At 37.5% G+C, this 20,137-nt stretch overlaps 1 long non-coding RNA gene and 1 pseudogene across 1 annotated transcript in view; both read right to left on the bottom strand.

Moving 5' to 3' along the window:
• Window positions 1-20,137, bottom strand: part of LOC137757146 (uncharacterized) — a 119,131-nt gene that overhangs the window by 9,640 nt on the left and 89,354 nt on the right. The window lies entirely within an intron of this gene.
• On the bottom strand, window positions 5,453-5,947 carry LOC137757395 (ADP-ribosylation factor-like protein 5A pseudogene; annotated as a pseudogene).

Raw genomic sequence — 20,137 nt, 5'->3', positions numbered from 1 at the left:
AGATAAGTGGTTGCTTGGGGAATGGTGGTTGCATTGGCTGGAAAGAGAGATTATAAATGGACACCAGGAAACTTTTGGGGGTAAAGGATATGTTCATTATCTTGACTGTGGTGATGGTATACATATACAAAACAAAGTTTACACTTTAAAAATTGGGGGGATAGATACATGTGTATATATATATATATATATATATTTTTTTTTTTTTTTTTTTTTAGTCATCTGAATATATGTGGTAGTTGAAATCTTGGGAAGGATTATAGAATTAGAAGCCAGTGGGGTCTAGGAACAATCTTGATTACAACATATAACAGCTGGGTTGAGGAAGATGCATTTGCAAAGGAGAAGAGAAGGAATGGGCAAAGAAGCAGAGAAGCAAAATAAGTATTGTAGAACCTAAGGGAAAAGAGTTTTCAGGAAGGATTGAGTCATTTGTCAACAGTAAACATTGCTGCTAAGAGGTCAAATAAAATGAGAATAGTAAAATCTATTTAACTTAGAGACACTGGTAAGCTTAGCCAGATCTGTTTTTATGGAGGAATGGGGCAGAAAGCTAAATTGTAGTGGGTTGATGGGAAATAAAGAAATGGGGAGAGTGGATAGATGTAACTTTTAAAGATTTTTGGCTGATAAAAATAGAAAACAGAGATATAGGTAGAAGTGGCCAGAGGGAGAAGAGGAGTTATGGAAGGCTATTTTAAAAATTGAGGGCACGGGAATTCCCTGGCAGTACAGTGGTTAGGACTCGGTATTTTCACTGCCGGGGCCTAGGTTCAATCCCTGGTCGGGGAACTAAGATCCCCCAAAGCTGTGCAGTGCGGCCAAAAAAAAAAAAAAAAAAAAAAGGGCAAATACTACAACATTTATAACAGTGTTGTGCTTGAGATGGCTCTTGAGAGTCAATTGTTACATTTTCAAAAATTTTGCAAGCCATTAAAAAATAAGTTATATAAATTTAGAATTAGGCAAATTATATTAAAACCAAAGAAATAAAAACTCAAAACTCATCAGTTAATTATTTATATTATACTATTATTTATACATGAGGTTGTTTATATTGATTGTGTCTGTGTGGTGGGAATATTATCTGTAATGTTTACTGCTACATATCTCAACTGTATGTTCAGTGACATCATGTGGGTCATTTGAACTTGGCCATGGAGTCCTGGAATATTTACACCACAGAAATTGGTAGATACTACAAATAATGGCTTGCTTTATTTATTTTTGTTGTTGGTTTTATTGTCTAGCAAAAACATGATAGAGAAAATCTTAATGCTGATTGAACTTTAAAATTAGGTCTGTGACCATTACGCTCTAAATAGCACAAAAAATTGAGGAATTACTATTCCAGCATTCAAAAACCATTGGGTGATTCAGCAGAAAAGTCACTCACATCACTGATGAACATGCTATGTTCTGACACTTTCCATTTTTTCACTTTCATCTTATTCACTAATAGAAACAAAACTATCAGTCAACACTCAATGCCAGAACTACCCTCATTTGTTAATTACAACCACAGGTTGGCTATGAATACACAAGCTCACCAAAAACAAAGACAGCATTCAGTGAGAATCAATTGATTATATGGAATTTATGATAGAGTATATTTTATTTGTAAATTGTGTGCTATACATACTCTGTTAGTGAAATTTACAATCATGCACCTACATGCATGTATGCATTTTTCTAGATAGCCAGTTATTAAACATTTATTAGCACATTTATATGTCAATGAGCCATAATAAAACAGATCAGCAAAATCTTAAAAATCCATCTATATCTGTTGAATTACTATTCCCTGAGAATGTTAAATGACTTGGAAGCACGGACAAGACAATATGGGCCTGGGACAAGAGTCAGAATATAGATATAAAGTATATATTTGAGAGGTATCCAATATAGTAAGGGACATGGCTGGGGTAAAGTTCAGAAGACATTGAATTTACCAACTTGGATCAATAACCTAGACTCATACCAGACCATGATTAAAACTCAAGCAGTTCATTTGTCATTCGATTAAGGCTCTATAATAAAAGTAATAAATACTTAATGTGGACCAGACACTGTGCTAAATATTTTAAGCATCCTTATGCAATAGGTATTATTATTACTACAGCCATTATATGAGCAGAGGAAAGTGAGGCTGACGGCGATTTATTAACTTGCACAAACTTATAGAGCTACTTAGTAGAGGAGCTAGCATTTGAACAAAGTTCTGCCTGATACCAGTTGTAAAGTTGCTGGTGCACCTAACCACTGTATACCACTGCCTCTTTCTAATCTTTTTTTCCAGCTTTATTAAGGTATAATTAACGAATAAAAGTTGAATATATTTAAAGTGTACAAGTTGATGTTTTCATATAGATATTCTCTGTGAGATAATCACACAATCCAGCTAATTATCACTTCGCACTCTCCATTTTCTTTTTCTTTTCTTACTTTTCAGCGAGGACACAGGATCTACTCTCTTAGTAAATTTCAAGTATAAGATACAGTATTGTTGACTATAGTCACATTGCTGTATACTAGATCTCTATCACTTATCTTCTGTAACTGAAACTTTGTACTCCTTGACCAATATCTCCCCACTTCTCCCTTCACCCAACCCCAGGTGACCAACGTTCTATTGTTTCTATGAGTTTGACTATTTTAGATTCCACATTTAAATGAAATCATATATTGCGTGTGTATGTGTCTGTATATATATACATACATCTCTCACATATATCTCATTTTCTTCATCCATCAATGGACACTTAGGATGTTTCCATATCCTGGCTATTGTGAATAATGCTGCAATGAACGTGGGAGTGGAGTGCAGAGATATCTCTTTGACATACTGATTTCATTTCCTGCGGATATATACCCAGAAGTAGAGTTGCTGGATCATTCCCATAGTTCTATTTTTAATTTTTTGAGGACTCTCCATTCTGTTTTCCCTAATGGCTATGCCAATCTACATCCCCACCAACAATGTACGAAGGTACTCTTCTTTTCTCCATATACTTGCCAACACTTATCTTTTGACTTTTGATAAAAGGTATTCTAACAGGTGTGACGTGATATCGCATTGTGGTTTTGATTTGCATTTCCCTGGTGACTAGTGACGCTGAGCACCTTTTCATATACCTGTTGGCCATTTGTAAGTCTTCTTTGGAGAACTGTATATTCAGGTCATTTGCTCGTTTTTTAAATTGGGTTATTTGGGTTTTTGCTACTGAGTTGTATAAGTTCCTTATGTATTTTGGATATTAATCCCTTATCTGATATATGGTTTATAAACATTTTCTCCCATTCTGTAGGTTGCCTTTTCACTCTGTTGATTTTGTTTCCTTTGCTGAGCAAAAGCTTTTAGTTAGGCGCAATGCCACTTTTCTTTGCTGCTCTCATAGTTCTCTCCTTTTCCTTGAACTTTGACAATTTTATTATAGTGTGTCTGGGTGTAGTCTTCTTTGGATTGACCCTCTTTGTAGTCCTTAGAGCTTCATGATACTTGATGTCCATTTCCCTTCCAAGTTTTGGAAAGTTTTAATTCATTATTTCTTTAAATAAGCTTTGTCTTTTTCTCTCTCTTCTCTTGCTGGGACTTCCATAGTTCATATGTTTTTTCATTTTGATAGTGTCCCGTAAGTCCTATAGGATTTTTTTTTTTTACGCTTTTCATTCTTTTTCCTTTTTGTTCAATCTGAGTGTATAATTTCAAATGACTTGTCTTGAAAGCTTAGTAACTTAGGATTTACTTTTGTAAAAGCACGTTGACAAGTATTAAAATGTTATACTTGCATTTTGACAATTATAGTATAAATATGAAACACAAAACATCCAGTGTTAAACACTGATCTCCCATGGTTGCCTTGGATTTAGATATTGGTAGTTTATATTTCATAGAAGGGAACTTTCAAAGTTCTGTCAGTGCTTATAGCATGTAATATTATTCCTCATCAAAATCTTCATGAAATCTAAAAGGCTGGTATTATTAAAAGTGGTTATTACTTTTTTCTTGAATATTCTAAAACATGCCAGTTTGGAGTAGCTTTCAGATTTTCAAGGCATGAAAGATATACTGAATACTCAAGAATATGTTTTAACACATTAAGTATAAGTTTGTTTACAGTTACAATAGAAATACCTTCAACTTTCAGCTACTGAAAGAAAATACCCTAAGAAAACATGAAAGGTATTTTGGGCCAAGTTACTTCTTAGTGAAAATAATATATCATCTTGATCAATTTTTAAACCAAATTCTTAAAAGCATTAGAAATTGTTTTTTGGGTTTGTTTTTTTTTTTTTTTTAACAATTGTCAAACTATTCCAATTCCTAATATCTGTGTTGCTTAGAAAATATGTTTTACGTTTAATCTCAAATTCACTTTAAATGCTGGACATATGATTTAATACCTAAGAAGACTCTAGCTAAATTATTTGGTAATATTTATAGTGATACTTTTCTGGGTAGACATGTTTCACACAACAGTTTTTAATTAATGCTGAAAAAAATCACTTGATAATTTTAAATACAATTAATGATAGGCTGATTAATGGATTAACAGTTTATTTAGTAATTTAGATGGCATAGGGTCCAATAAAGGCAACAATCTGATAATTGCTCAATGTGCAATTCTGCCCATTAGTAATACTAAGCCAAGAACTTGATATTTCACTCAGTTGGATTACTTAGTTTCATGTATGTGATTTGATCAACAGAACAGTAGGTACACAATGTCAAGATTTTTCCTTCTTCTTTATTATTATTTTAAGAGCAGCTCAGTGATTTGGGGGATTGGTTAGTATAATACAGAGAACATAGGGAAAAAGTATAAAATGGCACTTAAAACCAATACCCATACTCATCTCATTATGGTCATAACTAAGAATATTAACTTTTGTGTAATTTGCTTTTCTTTAGAACATAAAGCATTAACTTGAAGTATATACACAATACATAAACAACCTTATGCAAAATACTTTTCGTAAGTTATATTACATTTTAAAATATTGGAAACTGAATATCTGTGCTGATTTGTCTTTTGACTAAATACAACAAGAAGAGAACAACATTCAACAAGGGAGGGTTATACTGATAATAAAGCTCTCAAAGTTAAAAATGTCTTCCTTTCCCTTTCTACCTAGCACAGACTATATAATGTCCCGAGAGGACTTATGATGAGAAAAATGTCAATCACAGCTTTAAGCCCTTGGTTTGGAAGGAGCTAATGAGAAAGCGGATTGGAAGGTGAGACTTCATGTTTGCTTTCAAATAAGTGGTCTTAAACTTTTTCTATAAGAAGAAAAATTAGTTCATATATATATCTAAATATATATATATATATCTAAACCATTCATTTTTACAGCTTTCAGGTAAAGTCCGACACTTGGCTTATACAAAGTCTGTGAGGAGAGGTCAGTAGAGATCATCTAATCTTAAATTGTGAAATCATTCAATTTCTTAGCATAGTCTCTCCCCAGTAAAAGCACAGCATGCCTGGGTATGTCACTGGCGATCTCTAATAAAAGTTAGTTCCAAAGACTGGGAGATTTCTGCTACAGTCATGCATTCTTTTTACCATCTTGTTTATTAGCAAAAATCAGCAATCCAGCTTTCCTTAGGTCCTCATGGGCTAACATTTTATAGAGTTCTCTAATTACAGAAATTCTTGGTCTGTACTGTCCACAACAACTATTTACAAAAATCTCTGTTACTACAGTACGTGTTCCAGGAAGAATGAAGAGATTCTTGGCCACCAGTATTCCACATGAGGAAGCATGCATTATTAATCACTATCTCTTCTACATGACTGCCTATTGTAGGGGATGTATGTACAATTTCATTCACAGAAAACTGGTAAAGGATGATACTTTTCCTTGTATTATCCACCCCAACAATAACTTTGTGCTCCTGGTGCTTGAAGAGTCTCCCTATCCTGGTGAAGAGAATTCCCATTCTTGGGCAGCTGACCCCCTTTCCAGCCACCTGGGTGACCTGGACACCCCCAGCTCAGGCTGAAGCAGAGGAGGAAGATGTGCTGGAGCCGACACCTCTGCTGTTGCTGCTCCTGCACTGACTGCTGGCCAGCTTCCTAGGAACCAGAGGGAGGCGAAAGCCCAGGCCTCCCTGCCACACCCATGGCCCGGACGCTGCCTCTGGGGCACTCTTCTGGCTTGCACACATTTCCTCCATGTTGTCTGCAATGAGCCTTGTGGACCACTGTCCTCCTCTAGCTCAGGTGACTTGCCTTGAAATTCAATAATTCTTTTTTCTGATTGATCAAGTCTGCTGTTGAAGTTCTCCATTGAGTTTTTTTTTTTTTTTTTAGAAATTCACGTTCTTTTATTTATTTATTTATTTACTTATTTACTTATTTATTTATTTATTTATGACTGTGTTGAGTCTTCGTTTCTGTGCGAGGGTCTTCTCTAGTTGCGGCAAGTGGGGACCACCCTTCATCGCGGTGCGCGGGCCTCTCACCGTCGCGGCCTCTCTTGTTGCGGAGCACAGGCTCCAGATGCGCAGGCTCAGTAATTGTGGCTCACGGGCCCAGTTGCTCCGTGGCATGTGGGATCTTCCCAGACCAGGGCTCGAACCCGTGTCCCCTGCATTGGCAGGCAGATTCCCAACCACTGCGCCACCAGGGAAGCCCTCCATTGAGTTTTTAATTCTTTATTTCTATTGTATTCTTCAGCACCACAATTTCTGTCTGGTTCTTTTTTATGATTTCTGTCTCATTGTTGAAATTCTCGTTTTGTTCATGTGTTGTTTTCTTGATATCGTTATCTATCTTTGTTCTCTTGTAGCTCACTAACAAACAACTTGGCAATCTCTATAAAAAATGTATAATGCATGTATTGTTTGATTCAAAAGGAATTTGTCATACAAAAATCTCACAAGCAGGCAAAAATAGTTTTCAGTAGCATTGTTTTAGTAGGGAAAAGTTGGTGACAATGTAAGTGTTCATCAGTGTCAGACTGGTTAAATTAATCATACCTCAATTATGCTATACAGCTATTATTATATATAGAATATCATATAGCTAGTAACATGGTTTATAATATTATATCTATATATACTGCCCTGAAAAAGTTACTGAAGATATATTGTTAAGCAAATAAAACAATTTACAACACAAAATGCATGTTATGATGCCAGGTGGCCACATAAACAAGATATATGAGACCCAATGGGTTAGTTAGATATAGCTGTTTGTGGATGCATAGAACCATCCTGAAAGTATATACATATGCTGAAGTGAGGACTCTGGAAAAAAGAGTGGAATGAAAAATGGGACTACACTTACTTTTTCCTTTGTTGCCTATGTAATACATTAAAACAAAATGGGCCTACCTTTATTTTAAAAAATACTAGCCTGTACATTGTATTTTTGCCACTGCCAGAATCAATGGGTGTGGAGACAGTAATCAATAATTTCAGTGTGGCTGGTACATAAGATAAGGATGAGGCACTCCCTGGGTTTACTCTCTGTCCGCAGAGCCAGATTAAGACACAAAGTCAGGTTAGTTAAATACATATATAAGAGGGTCTAGAATGTTCTTGATATTCCCAGATGCCAGTGGCAAGAGCTTTATTTGAACACTGAAGTAGAAATGTAGAAGATACAGCATATTATAAGACTATTAAATCTTCCCATTTCCATAATGGAATGGAATGTGGAAAGGTGAGGAAAAATCATAAATTGCTTCTTAAACTCACAGAAATGTATATTAATATTCAAACTCTGCCAGCTTCCAACTTTACTACTGTTAGTGTGCAAAAATGAGAGCAAGTATGTTTCTGACACATTTTGACAATTTTTTCAATGCATATAAGCAGGCAGAAAAATAGCATCCTAGAAAAGCTTCAAGTATCACGTAGGCTACTCAGCTGACACCCATAAAGTCATTTCTGGATGCAATTTCTCTTGTTCTAATCTACAGTCTCATAGTACTGTTAAAAAAACTTGACCCCATCTTAATACTGATTTCATGGTCTTTTAATTAAATCCAGTTCAAAGAAAGGACTCAGTTCCCCAACCATACGCATCACATCTGGGGCAATGGAAATAGTTATGCTCTTGATTTAATGCAGTCTGTCTCTTTCCTGAACATTTTTGGTGGGAAACATAGGTGAAAAGCCAATGGAAGAGGAGGAAAAGATGGGCATCCAGGGAAAGTTATACTAAATATTGAAAGGAGAATGATTTTAAAGGAGCACACAGTCATGAAAATTATACTTAAGCATGGAGAAGAGAAATCTAATAAGAAACTTCTAAATCGATAACATTTCAGAAATTGATCCTTAACTAATAATTTGGGTTTGACAAAAGGGATGAATAGGTATCTCTTGCTTTCCTCCATTTCAGTTCAGGTAGGCAGTCCCTCAAATGGCCCCAAAGGCGCCCGCCTTCTGAGATGAATGCCCTTGTGTAATCCCTCCTCCAATGTGGAGTGGAACTAGTGACTTGCCTCAAACAGAATACAGCAAAAGTGATATAAACTAACCTCGAGAAATGACTTCCTATTATAAGAAGACTCTGGCTTCCGTTTTACTTGCCATCTCTCACCCTATCTCATTCATATTCTCTCTCTGCCATTGCTCTGGCGGAAGCCAACTATCATAGTTTGAGTAATTCTTTGCCCAAGTAGTAAGGAACTGATCTCACTAGCCATAGCCAGGGAGGGACTTAGGCCATGTGAGCAAGCTTGAAAGCAACTCCTCCCTCTTTTGAGCTGTGTTAGAGACCTTCAAGCAGAGGCTCCTCCATATTCCTGACCCACAGCAACTGTGAGATAATAAATGTTTGCTCTTTGAAACCACTAAGTTTTGGGGTAACTTGCTATGCAGCAATAAGTAAATTAGTGAATTTTTTTCTGAAAAATATTTAAGTTTCATAAATCATTCCATTTTATATGTATGAGTAAGCTCCCTGTTTAAAAATATCCAGGGGTCTTATGTTTTTCCGAAAAGATAATTTAGTAAAATGTAATCACCCCGATCATTGGTTTTATTAAATTCAGTTTCCTTATAACAAGAATTCCTAAGGTATGGCATACTTTTGGGTGTACACTGTAATCTGAAATATGGTGGCTAGGTCATAAATGAAAATATGCATACTAATGTGTCAACTTTTGCTGAGGTCTTTATGTATGTCAGGCGCTATTCAAAATGCTTTTTTTTTTTTTTTTTAAACATGTATTTACAGTACTTAATCCTCACCCAAAAAAGCTAATTAAGTAGATTTTTTTTTTTACTCCCATTTAACACATGAAGAAACAGGCATGGAGGGCAATGGAGGTTAAGCAACTTGCCCAAAGTCCCACAGCAAGAAGATTCAAACTCCGGCACTCAGAATCCAGAACCCACCATCTCAACCACAACTCTCCTGAGAACCCATGTTCTATTCTGGGACTGCATTCTTTGTATGGAGCATTCCGTTCTCTTTGATCACAAAGCAGAGAAATTTTAGATGATAGATGTAAATGTTCACAAGGACGAACGCTCACCTGTAATGAATCAGACACTTCCTGGGAGATAGTATAATTTGAGTAGTTAAGAATAAGGACTCTATCCTATGTCTACAAAAGCAGAAAGAGATGGGGGAGGAACTAACGTTACCAGAGCTTGGTGAAAGCTGCAGCTGTGACCACAGAAGAACATGGCCACTGTCAGAAGTGTGCCAAGGCAAAGGGCAGGTGGCGAGAAGAAATATCCTAACTGGTCTCTTCCTCCCACCTTTAATCTCCTGACACTTCCCCACACCGGCCAAGCCCAACTACAAACCAGAGGGCAAGGACGCCTGGGTGATAGAATCCAGTGAGGCCACGCTCTTGGGGCACAGAACAGGGCAGAGATGGGAGAAAATGGATTTGGGTGGCTTACCACCTCACCTAATTTTAAAAAAAAGAAAGAAAGAATGAGGATTCTAGCGTAGAAGAGCCTAAATTCCAATCCCTCTCAGCCAATAGTTATTTGTGTAATTTGGGTTAAGTGACTTATCCTCTCTCAGATTCATTTCATCAAATGTAAACCGCTGACCACATCTGTCCCTCTCTCAAAAAGCTGGTGTAAGCATTAAATGAGATAATACATGGAAGGGTTTGGAATAGTCCCTAGATACAGTAAGCAGTTAATAAATGTTAACTATTATTATGATGATAATTAATATCTGACAGAGGAGAACAGAACTGAACACAGAGTTTTAGGCTCTGTTCTTTCCAGAGGAAAACAGCTATCCAAATAAGCAGAGAAAGTAGGCTAAAGGACAAATACAGTGAAAGACAATAGGATGTATTGGTATTCTACAACGCCAAATGTGCTTTGCATACATAATTTTCTTTAACCTTCACAGCAGACTACGTAAATAGTATTCCTCTTTTACAAATGAGGAAGCTTTAATGGAGGAATTTATCCAGGGTTTCAAAAGCTGCCAGGTAACAGGTAGCACCAGTGGGTATTCAAATCAAGGCACATCTGACTCTCTCTTTCACCATGAGAGACTTCTGGGTTTAAAAACCAGAGGGATGGAGGAATTACCCTAAATTGTGAAGGCATGGCCTGCAATTTAGTTAAATTTAGGGGTTCCCTATATTCCGTCTGTATACATATATCCACTGCCTGCCTGGTGCAACCTTCTGTGCAAGATACACACAGTTGCCAGGCAGGGCTGTGTCCAGCCATGGGAGAAAAGGGATTGAAATCCAGCCCATGATCCACTCGCCAAGCCTTGAACCTAAGGGCATACATTTGCCAAAGAGGTACTTTTTCTAGTTTACACATTAGTGAAATGTGAGCTAATGGAGGCCCTAAAATTATGGTTATGGGTATGACCTAATCCCTGCAGTCTAATGAAAATTCAGATTGTGCCTAGATGACCTGATAGAGACAACCTGAATTCTTTATTATCTAGAGATGTTGAGTGAGAGCTACCTGGCCTAGGGGTAAAGAAGCAGGATGGAATTAAAATGTACAATCCTGAAGAGGAGGCTAGAGTAAGCTGTACCCAAAAGGATCTTAGGTAAAGTAACTAAACTGACCTGGAAATGTATCTATCTGTAGCCCAAGATTACTCACTCCGTGAGATTAATTTCTTAACACTCTTTAACTATTACCTTGACTTAATACTGATGGAGAGAAATGGCAGGCAGTTATGGCATGGGGGGTGCGGATTGTGTTTACAAGGCTATTACTTAAAGAGGAGACTCGGGCTTATTTCAGCCTGGGGGTGGAAGAAGCAAAGTAACGCAGGGTGGCCTCTGCTGTTTCACCACAATTTATTTCTTACTCTTTACTGAGTGATTTGGAGCATTGTTTTCTACATCTTTAATTTTACAATTCAATTTCCTAAATGCAAGTATAACAATATAAGGCTAACTGTGACCATAATTATATACTTTTTCATCTCATGGAACGTTGACACAAAACTCTAATGACGAGTATTTCTCATGAAACAACAAAGGACTTCATTTTATGTTTTAGAGAAAGCATTTGATCAGAAGTTTAATTCGGGATTTTGAATGATCAGTAGCGATGTCACTTCAGTTGTGAAAGATTCTTTTACTTCCTGAGGACCTTTCAAGATATATAAGAGGGTATCACCTTTAAACATATTACTATTTAGGGGAGAAAACGTATTTCTTTTTTAGCTTTGATATACATATGTCACAGTTGTAAGAAATTACTTCCTAATTTTTATTGCAATGCAGTAGTCACACTTACTCCAAGACATCTTCCAGCTGTTATTATATTGGGTTGGCCAAAGAGTTCCTTTGGTTTTTAAGTAAAAATAAGAGGCATTTTTCATTTTCACCAACAACTGTATTGAACAACGCATTCACCATTTTATTCCACTACCTTCTGCCATTTTTCAGGCAACTTCATAATTCCATTTTCCCAAAACTTTTTATCTTTTTGAGCAAAGAACTGTTCCAGGTGCCTTTTACAGTCTTCCAAGGAATTGAATTTTTTTCCATTAAGAGAATTTTGTAAAGACCGAAATAAATGGAAATCCAAAGGTACAATGTCTGGTGAATATGGCGGATGAATCAGACAAGCCGTAACAGTTTTTGCCTGGTCATCAAAGAAACATGCGGTCTTGCATTATCCTGATGGAAAATTATGCATTTTCTGTTGACTAATTCTGGACGCTTTTCGTCAAGTGCTTTCAGTTGGCCTAATTGGGAGCAGTACTTGCTGGAATTAATCGTTTGGTCTTCTGGAAGGAGCTCATAATAGAGGACTCCCCTTCAATCCCACCATATACACAACATCACCTTCTTTGGATGAAGACCGGCCTTTGGTGTGGTTGGTGGTGGTTCATTTCACTTGCCCCACAATCTCTTCCATTCCACGTTATTGCACAGTATTTTCATCGCCCGTCACAATTTGTTTTAAAAACGGAACGTTTTCATTACATTTAAGTAGAGAATCGCATGCAGAAATATGGTCAAGAAGGTTTTTTTTCACTTAACTTATGTGGAACGCAAACATCAAAGTGATTCACATAACCAAGCCGGTGCAAATGATTTTCAACACTTGATTTGGATATTTTGAGTATGTCGGCTATCTCCCGCGTGGTATAACGTTGACTGTTCTCAATTAATGTCTCAATTTGATCGCTATCAACTTCAACTGATCCACCCGACCGTGGAGCATCGTCCAGCGAGAAATCTCCAGCACAAAACTTCGCAAACCACTTTTGACACATTCGATCAGTCACAGCGCCCTCTCCATACACTGCACAAATCTTTTTTTGAGTTTCAGTTGCGTTTTTACCTTTCTTGAAATAATAAAGCATAATATGCCCAAAATGTTGCTTTTTTCTTCCATCTTCAATATTAAAATGGCTACACAAAAATTCACCAATTTTGATGTTGTTTTTTTTTTTAAATGCACGCTGATATGACAGCTGTCACAATGCAATCTAACAAAATTGTTTCAAATGAAGTTAAAGACAACTAAGTGCTACTAGAGCCACCAAACGAACTTTTTTGGCCAACCCAATAGCGTATTCAAAATAAGCGAAAGCCATAACAGTGTGAGAAGATGTGGGACAGAGATTTAGGTACAAAAAGAAGAATTTAAGTCCTGGAGTCGGGGGGTTGGTTGGTATGCAATGGAAACTCACACTAACATAAGCAACAGGGAGGTTTTATTATAAAGATGTACTTCTTTCTCCCAGACCCCAAGGGCAGAAATACAGCCAGGCCTCATGAGGTAGTGGAAACATGAACTGAAAAGTCATCTGAGAACTATTCATCCTGTGTGTTTGCCTTTCTCTTTTCTTGTGATCTCATGGTCTTTCATTGTTGCTTCTATTTGATGTCTTCATTTTTCTTTCTCTACAGACTGGATCTCACAGCTCATCTCTATACCCAGCATGAGAGGGTTACCCCACAACTTTCCAGTCATCTTTATGTTCTACAAGGAGACTAAGATCATATTAGGCCAAACAGATTTGCTATTAAACTATGATGACCAACAAAAGAATAGAAATTGTAGAAAGAAGAGAACAATCCTTTGTATCTAGTCCTGCAGTGACCTGCTATTGGGACCACATGCATACACCCCTTCTCCTACAGTTTCCCCCATTCCAAAGGGATAAATTGAGTCCCTGCTTATACTATTTTAACAAAGGCTTTTATCCACTTATAAATAGATAACAAGGTAATCGAATGTTTCAGTGACAAATCCTTCCATTGAAAACTAAGAAAAAGGTAAACGGTGAAATAAAATGAAATAGAGACAGTGTCCTACTGAAGGAGAAGAAGCATTGCTCTGTAATAGTTCCCACTAGCCCAGTGGTTCTGAAAATTGGGCATAACCTTGAGAAATTGTTAAAACACAGATTACTGGACCCAGAAACTCCCAGAGGTTCTGATTTAGCAAGTAAAGGGTAGGCCATGAGAATGTGTGCTTTCACCAAGTTTCCCACTGTATGTGATACACTGCATCAGTGATACCCCTGTGTCAGCATATTTGTCATTATGGTGTTTGGCTGAGTGCAAATTGGCTTTCAATTTTCCTCATATATAACTTAGAGATACTCTGCTGTGCTGAAATCAGACAGGCAGGGACTAATACAGGAAGGAAAAGGAAACCACCCAGAGCCTGATTGGTTTTGTAAAGTACTGACTTATCCATTAAATAGCTGCTGATATTAGACTCTCTTGCAGTTCCTTTCTGAACCTACTACTCTGTATTTCTATTGCTACAGAAAAAGGAAAATGAAAACAAGGACAAAGCAAACAAACAAAGCCTGGCTTGATAAGATATGATATTGCAGAGTAGATTGCTATGTTCCATAGAGCAATGCACCACATAGGGATATTAAAATGGAAAGAACACACACTTGAGATAAAAAAAATTTAAATGTTTACGGTCTCATAAGGCACCATTTTATAAAAAGATTAAGAATTAACTGATTCACCTTTTTTTCAGGAGAAAAATATCTTGTGAGAAATAATAAAGTAACAGGAAAATAAATAAATTCTTTTTAAATAAATAAATTCTTAAAAAATAAATTCTTTTTAAATAAATTCTTTTAAAAATGTTTTAAAGTTATGTGTTCACTGAAAGCATCAGTTTTGAAAAAAATCTCCTCTACATACAGTATGTCCTGGTCTCGTATGTTAATATGATCAAGTGCCAAAGAGCTGTATCTGTAGATACATGACACTATGCATTTGTCAAAACCCACAGAACTTTCCAGCAGAAAGTGTGAACCTTAATGTCTATAAAACCAAAGGAATTTAGGAGGGAATGCAGACTGTGACAAAAGAATGTAACTATTACAAACATGTGCAACAACCTCACTGAAGGAAGAGGGCACAAGAGATGCTGACAAAAGTAATTTTGGAAATGAGTGGAGATGGTAAGATTAAAGGCAAAAGGAATGGTGTATAAACACTGTACTCTAGTTGATAAAATTATTTCCCATGGAAATACAGGTTAACAATTCTGAGACCACTATACATGTATACTAGAATTGAACAATTAGGTAAACGGATGGCAAATGGTGGGAGCCGGGTTTCTTCCTGTTGGAGAGGGAGGTTACAAGCAATGGGAGCAGGCGTGAATGGTCATGTGGTAAAGGATCAGAGGAGGAATCATCAGTTTGAACTTATGTTTAGTTAAATACTGATAGATGCGTATAGAAATCCTTATAGACATGTATATACACAGATTGGTATAGACATGTTTCTTTGCTCTATCAGCTGAAAGGGCCTGGAAGCAATGGCACCCCTGTGGTAATGAGCATACCCAGCACACAGATCTTGGTTTCTACTATTCTCCAATAAAAGGAACCAGGGATCTTTGGAGAAAGGCTGATTCAAGGATTGTGGCAGGTAACGTACAAGAGAAGCCTGGAGCATCTTTCAGTGCCACAAATTAAGGAAATGCTCAAAGAATCAGAATGATGGGAGTATGTCAAAGGGACACAGGAGCCAACAGGAAGAGCTCTCAATGGCCAAAACTGGAACAATTTGAGTAACAAAGTGGTATTAAATTACAGCCCAAAGTACAAAATATATAACCTGAGTCCATATTGATATAAATGATTAAATAAAGAAATGAATGGGGGAGAATAGCCAAAACTCCCTTTGGAAGATTTATCTAGATATTCTGCTCTCAAGGAGCTCGAACACAGAGGAGGTTGTGCATAGTGACTTCCTTCCGAAGTGTAGAATATGGAAAGGGGGTGAAATAGTAACTTTACAGTGGAGAAGCCTGACAAACACTACCTCAGCCCGGTGATCAAGGTTAACATCATCAGTGATAAGACGTGGGGAGCATGGACGCTTGATGTGATGTGATGAGAATGGCACTTTACCTCTGTGGTCTTCCTCTCCAAAACCTATAACCCCAGTCTAATCATGAGGAAAATATCAGAAAAGTCCTGATTGAGGGACTTTCCACAAAATACCTATCAGGAATCCTCAAAACTGTCAAGGTTGTTAAAAGCAAGGAAAGTTTGAGAAACTGTCACAGCTATGTTACTTTCATGTAGGAGAGACTGGCTAAAATTCTCAATCCCTTTTTACGATCTTTGCTCACCTCAGAGTAAATCCTAAGAGTTCCCATCACAAGGTACTGCACATGGCAGTGGTTCGGATGGCAGCTGTTGCCAAGGCATTTCTCTCAGATTTCACCAAGTTTGAGTCTATCTTGAGAGGTCAGCCTGCACCTAAAGAGTGAGAATTGCCTCCTGCTCCTGAGCCGTCCTCCACTTTGGCCACCAACTAAATCAACTCAACAAAAAACTATGGGGGGGGGGGGTGGAATCAACAAAAAAAAAACACATTAAGACAGAATGGTGCAGGAGGAGTGGCCAAGATGGCAGAGCAGGAAGACCCTGAGCTCATCAGCTCCCATGGGCACACCAAAATTACAACTATTTACAGAGCAACTATCAGTGAGAATGACCTGAAGACTAGCAGAAAAGATCTTCTACAACTAAAGATATAAAAAAGGAACCACAAGGAGACGGGCAGGAGGAGTGGAGATGTGGTATAGTCAAGACCCATACCCCCAGGGAGGTGACCCACACAGCAGAAGATAATTACAATTGCAGAGGTTCTCCCCAAGGAGCAAAGTGTCTGAGCCCCACACTGGGCTCCCCAACCTGGGGGTCCTGCACCAGGAAGATGAGCCCCCAGAACGTTTGGCTTTGAAGGCCAGCAGAGTTTGCTTTCAGGAGAGCTAGAGGGCTGTGGGAAATAGACTCCACTCTTAAAGGGTGCACACAAAATCTCACATGATCCAGGACCCAGGGCAGAAGCAGTAATTTGAAAGGAGCCTGAGTCAGACCCACTTGCTAATCTTGGAGAACCTCCTGGAGAGGCAGGAGGCAGCTGTGGCTCACTCTGGGGACATAGATGCTGGCAGCAGCCATTTTGGGGAGCTCATCCTACTACAAGGACACTGGTGCTGGCAAGTGCCATTTTGGAATCCTCCCTCTGGCTTATTAGTGCCGGGACCACCAGCCAGTTGGCACAAGTCGTTATATGATGACAGATAGCAACTAGATTTAACATAATGATCATTTTGAAATGTACAAAAATATTGGATCATTATGCTGTGTATCTGGAATTAATGTAACATTGTAGGTCAATTATACTTCAAAAACAAAAAAATAAACTCATAGAAAAAGAGATCAGATTTGAAGCTACCAGAGGTGGGGGTTCAGGGGAAGGGGAGTAATTGGATGAAGAGAGTCAAAAGGTACAAACTGCCAGTTATAAGATAAATAAGTACTAGGGATGTAACTTACAACATGATAAATATAATTAACACAACTGTGTGTCATACATGAAAGTTGTTAAGAGAGTAAATGCTAAGAGTCCCCATCACAAGGAAAAAATATATATTTTCTCTATTCCTTTAATGTTGTATCTCTATGAGATGATGGATGTTCACTAAATTTATTGTGGTCATCATTTCATAATGTACGCAAATCAAATCTTTATGCTGTACACCTTAAACTTATACAGTGCTGTATCTCAGTTCTATCCCAATAAAAATTCAAAAGAGAAAAAAAAGGAATGATGTAATAGGGAGTGAAGTCTGAGAAGAGTCACTTCAGGAGGTCACAATTTGAATTGTGACCTAAATGGGGGCGGGCCACGTGACTGAGGGAGGGACTGTTAGGGCAGAGAAACCACAAGGGTAAAGACCCAAGAAGGGAAGGAGTCTGATAATGAAAGGAAGATGTAGAGGCACAAGAAAGGGTGCTAGTTGAGATTAGAGAGGCAGACCGTCGGGTCACGTGGTACCTTGAAAGTCAGGGTCCATTGTTTGCATTTATCCCTAGTGCAATGGTAATCATTTGAGGATTTTAAGTACCAGAGGGGTGTGACACGATGAACTTTTTTTTTATTGACGTAACACATACAAACATACATTAAACTGAATCATATTTACAGATTAAAGAGCTAATTCGTGGATGACTATCCAAGTGTTTACATGTTCATTGTCCTCCAACATCAATATCATAACTCTGAAAGTTATCTCCTTTCTCTTTGCTTACAGAAGAAAAATCATTTTAATTGAACCATGTAAAACATCACAGGTCATATTTGGCCTATTGGCACAGATTTTTGTCCCTGCCCCTGGATTTTCTTTTGGCACACTCAAAAGATTAAAAGGTAGAATGGAGTGCAAAATAACTTCCTCCTAATGACCTTTTTCTGCTCAGATATTTTATCTCCATTTTATATCAATAACTAGGTTGCTGAGTGCCACCAATGGCAGAGAATTCTTAAAGAGAAACATTCTCCAACTTTTTTTTTTTTTTGCTATCAATATTTTGGTATATTTTCTTTAATCTTTCGTTATACATTGGTTCCCTTTTGAATACAATTTCTTACTGAGATATAATTCACATACTATAAAATTAACCCCTTTAAACTATAGAGTTCAGTGGTTTTTGGTATATTCACAAAGTATGCAGCTATCCCCACTATCTAATTCCAGAACATTTTCATTACCCCCACATGAAACTCTGTACCCTTTATCCTTCATCAATCAATCCTCTCATCACTTACCCATCCAGCCCTAGGAATCTACTAATCTACTTTCCTTCTCTACAGATTTTTCTAGTCTGGACATTTCACATAAATGTAATCATACAATATGTTGCCTTTTCTGTCTGGATTCTCTCACTGAGCATAATGTTTTCTAGGTTTATCTAGTTTATAGTACGAATCAGTACTTCATTCCTTTTTATGACTGACTAATATTCAGCTGTATTGATATACCACATTTTGTTTATCCATTCATCAACTGATTGATATTTGAGTTTCTTCCACTTTTCAATGATTATAAATAATGCTACTATAAACATTCATGTACAAGTTTTTGTGTGGACATATGTTTTAGATTCTCTTGAGTATATATCTAGGAGTGGAATTATTGGGTTATGTGGTAACTGTTTAACATTTTAAGGAACCTCCAAACTGTTTTCCAAGAGGCTGTACTTTTCATATTCTCAACATCAATGTATATGGGTTTCATTTCCTCTACATTCTTGCCAACAATTGTTATTATCTATGCTTTTGATTATAGCCATCCTAGTGAGTGCTTTCTCATTGTGGTTTGCATTTCCCTAATGAGTAATGATATTGAGCATCTTTACACATTGTATGCCTATCAGCAAAGATTTTCGTTATTGCTTTGTGCAGTTATTTTTTAAATCAGATAAAAACTTATAAAAATACATTTATACTGTCTATCACATTTCCTATTATCTTGCCTTTCTGGGTGTTCTTCACTTATTAATGAGGGTTTACTTATGTGTCTATTTCCCTTCATTCCAGCCTAAAGAACTCTCTTTAGTATTTCTTGTAGGACAAATTTGCTAGCAACAAGTTCTATTAATTTTTGTTAGTCTATTGTGTACCCCAGCGGTTCCCAACCTTTTTGGCACCAGGGACTGGTTTTGTGGAAGACAATTTTTCCACAGACGGGGAGGTGGTGGTGGGGGGGTGGTTCAGGTGGTAATGTGAGCGAGGGGGAGCGACGGGGAGCGGCAGATGAAACTTTGCTCGCTCGCCAGCCACTCACTTCCTGCTGTGCAGCCCAGTTCCTAAGAGGCCGCGGACCAGTAGTGGTCTGTGGCCCGCGGGTTGGGGACCCTTGGTGTACCCCAACTATTATTCACCCCCTCAGGCAGCCACAATGTCAACAATTGCCTCTAGTTGCTTTCAACAAATGCTCCCAAGAGAAATACTGTTCAAACTGGGCAACTACTTCTTGTGGTCTTCCTATGCATCACATATCTTTTCCCTAAAACAAAAAAGATGGCAAGAATGATCTTCAGAATGAGTCTTTCAATCACTGGGATGAAACAGCACTTAGAGAAAATGGAACAAGATAGTATGCATGGAATATAATTTATGTCCAAGAAGCTCAAATATTGATCATGTCTCACAAAAATAAACTAGCTATCTTTCATATTTTCCTTAATAAGAATGAAAAATCCCCCAAGATATGCTGAAACCCTTACTTACATTGAGATGAAGAATGTATGTCCCAGACATCCATTAATAATAATATTACATGTGCTTTCAAATTCCTACCCTCCAACATGTATAATTACCCTCTACAACCCAGGAAAAAGTGCCTGCCTGGAAGTAGTTTGTT

The sequence above is a fragment of the Eschrichtius robustus genome, chromosome X (genome assembly GCF_028021215.1).
Source record: "Eschrichtius robustus isolate mEscRob2 chromosome X, mEscRob2.pri, whole genome shotgun sequence".
In the NCBI taxonomy this organism is placed as follows: domain Eukaryota; kingdom Metazoa; phylum Chordata; class Mammalia; order Artiodactyla; family Eschrichtiidae; genus Eschrichtius; species Eschrichtius robustus.
This window is presented reverse-complemented; position numbering and strand designations above follow the sequence as displayed.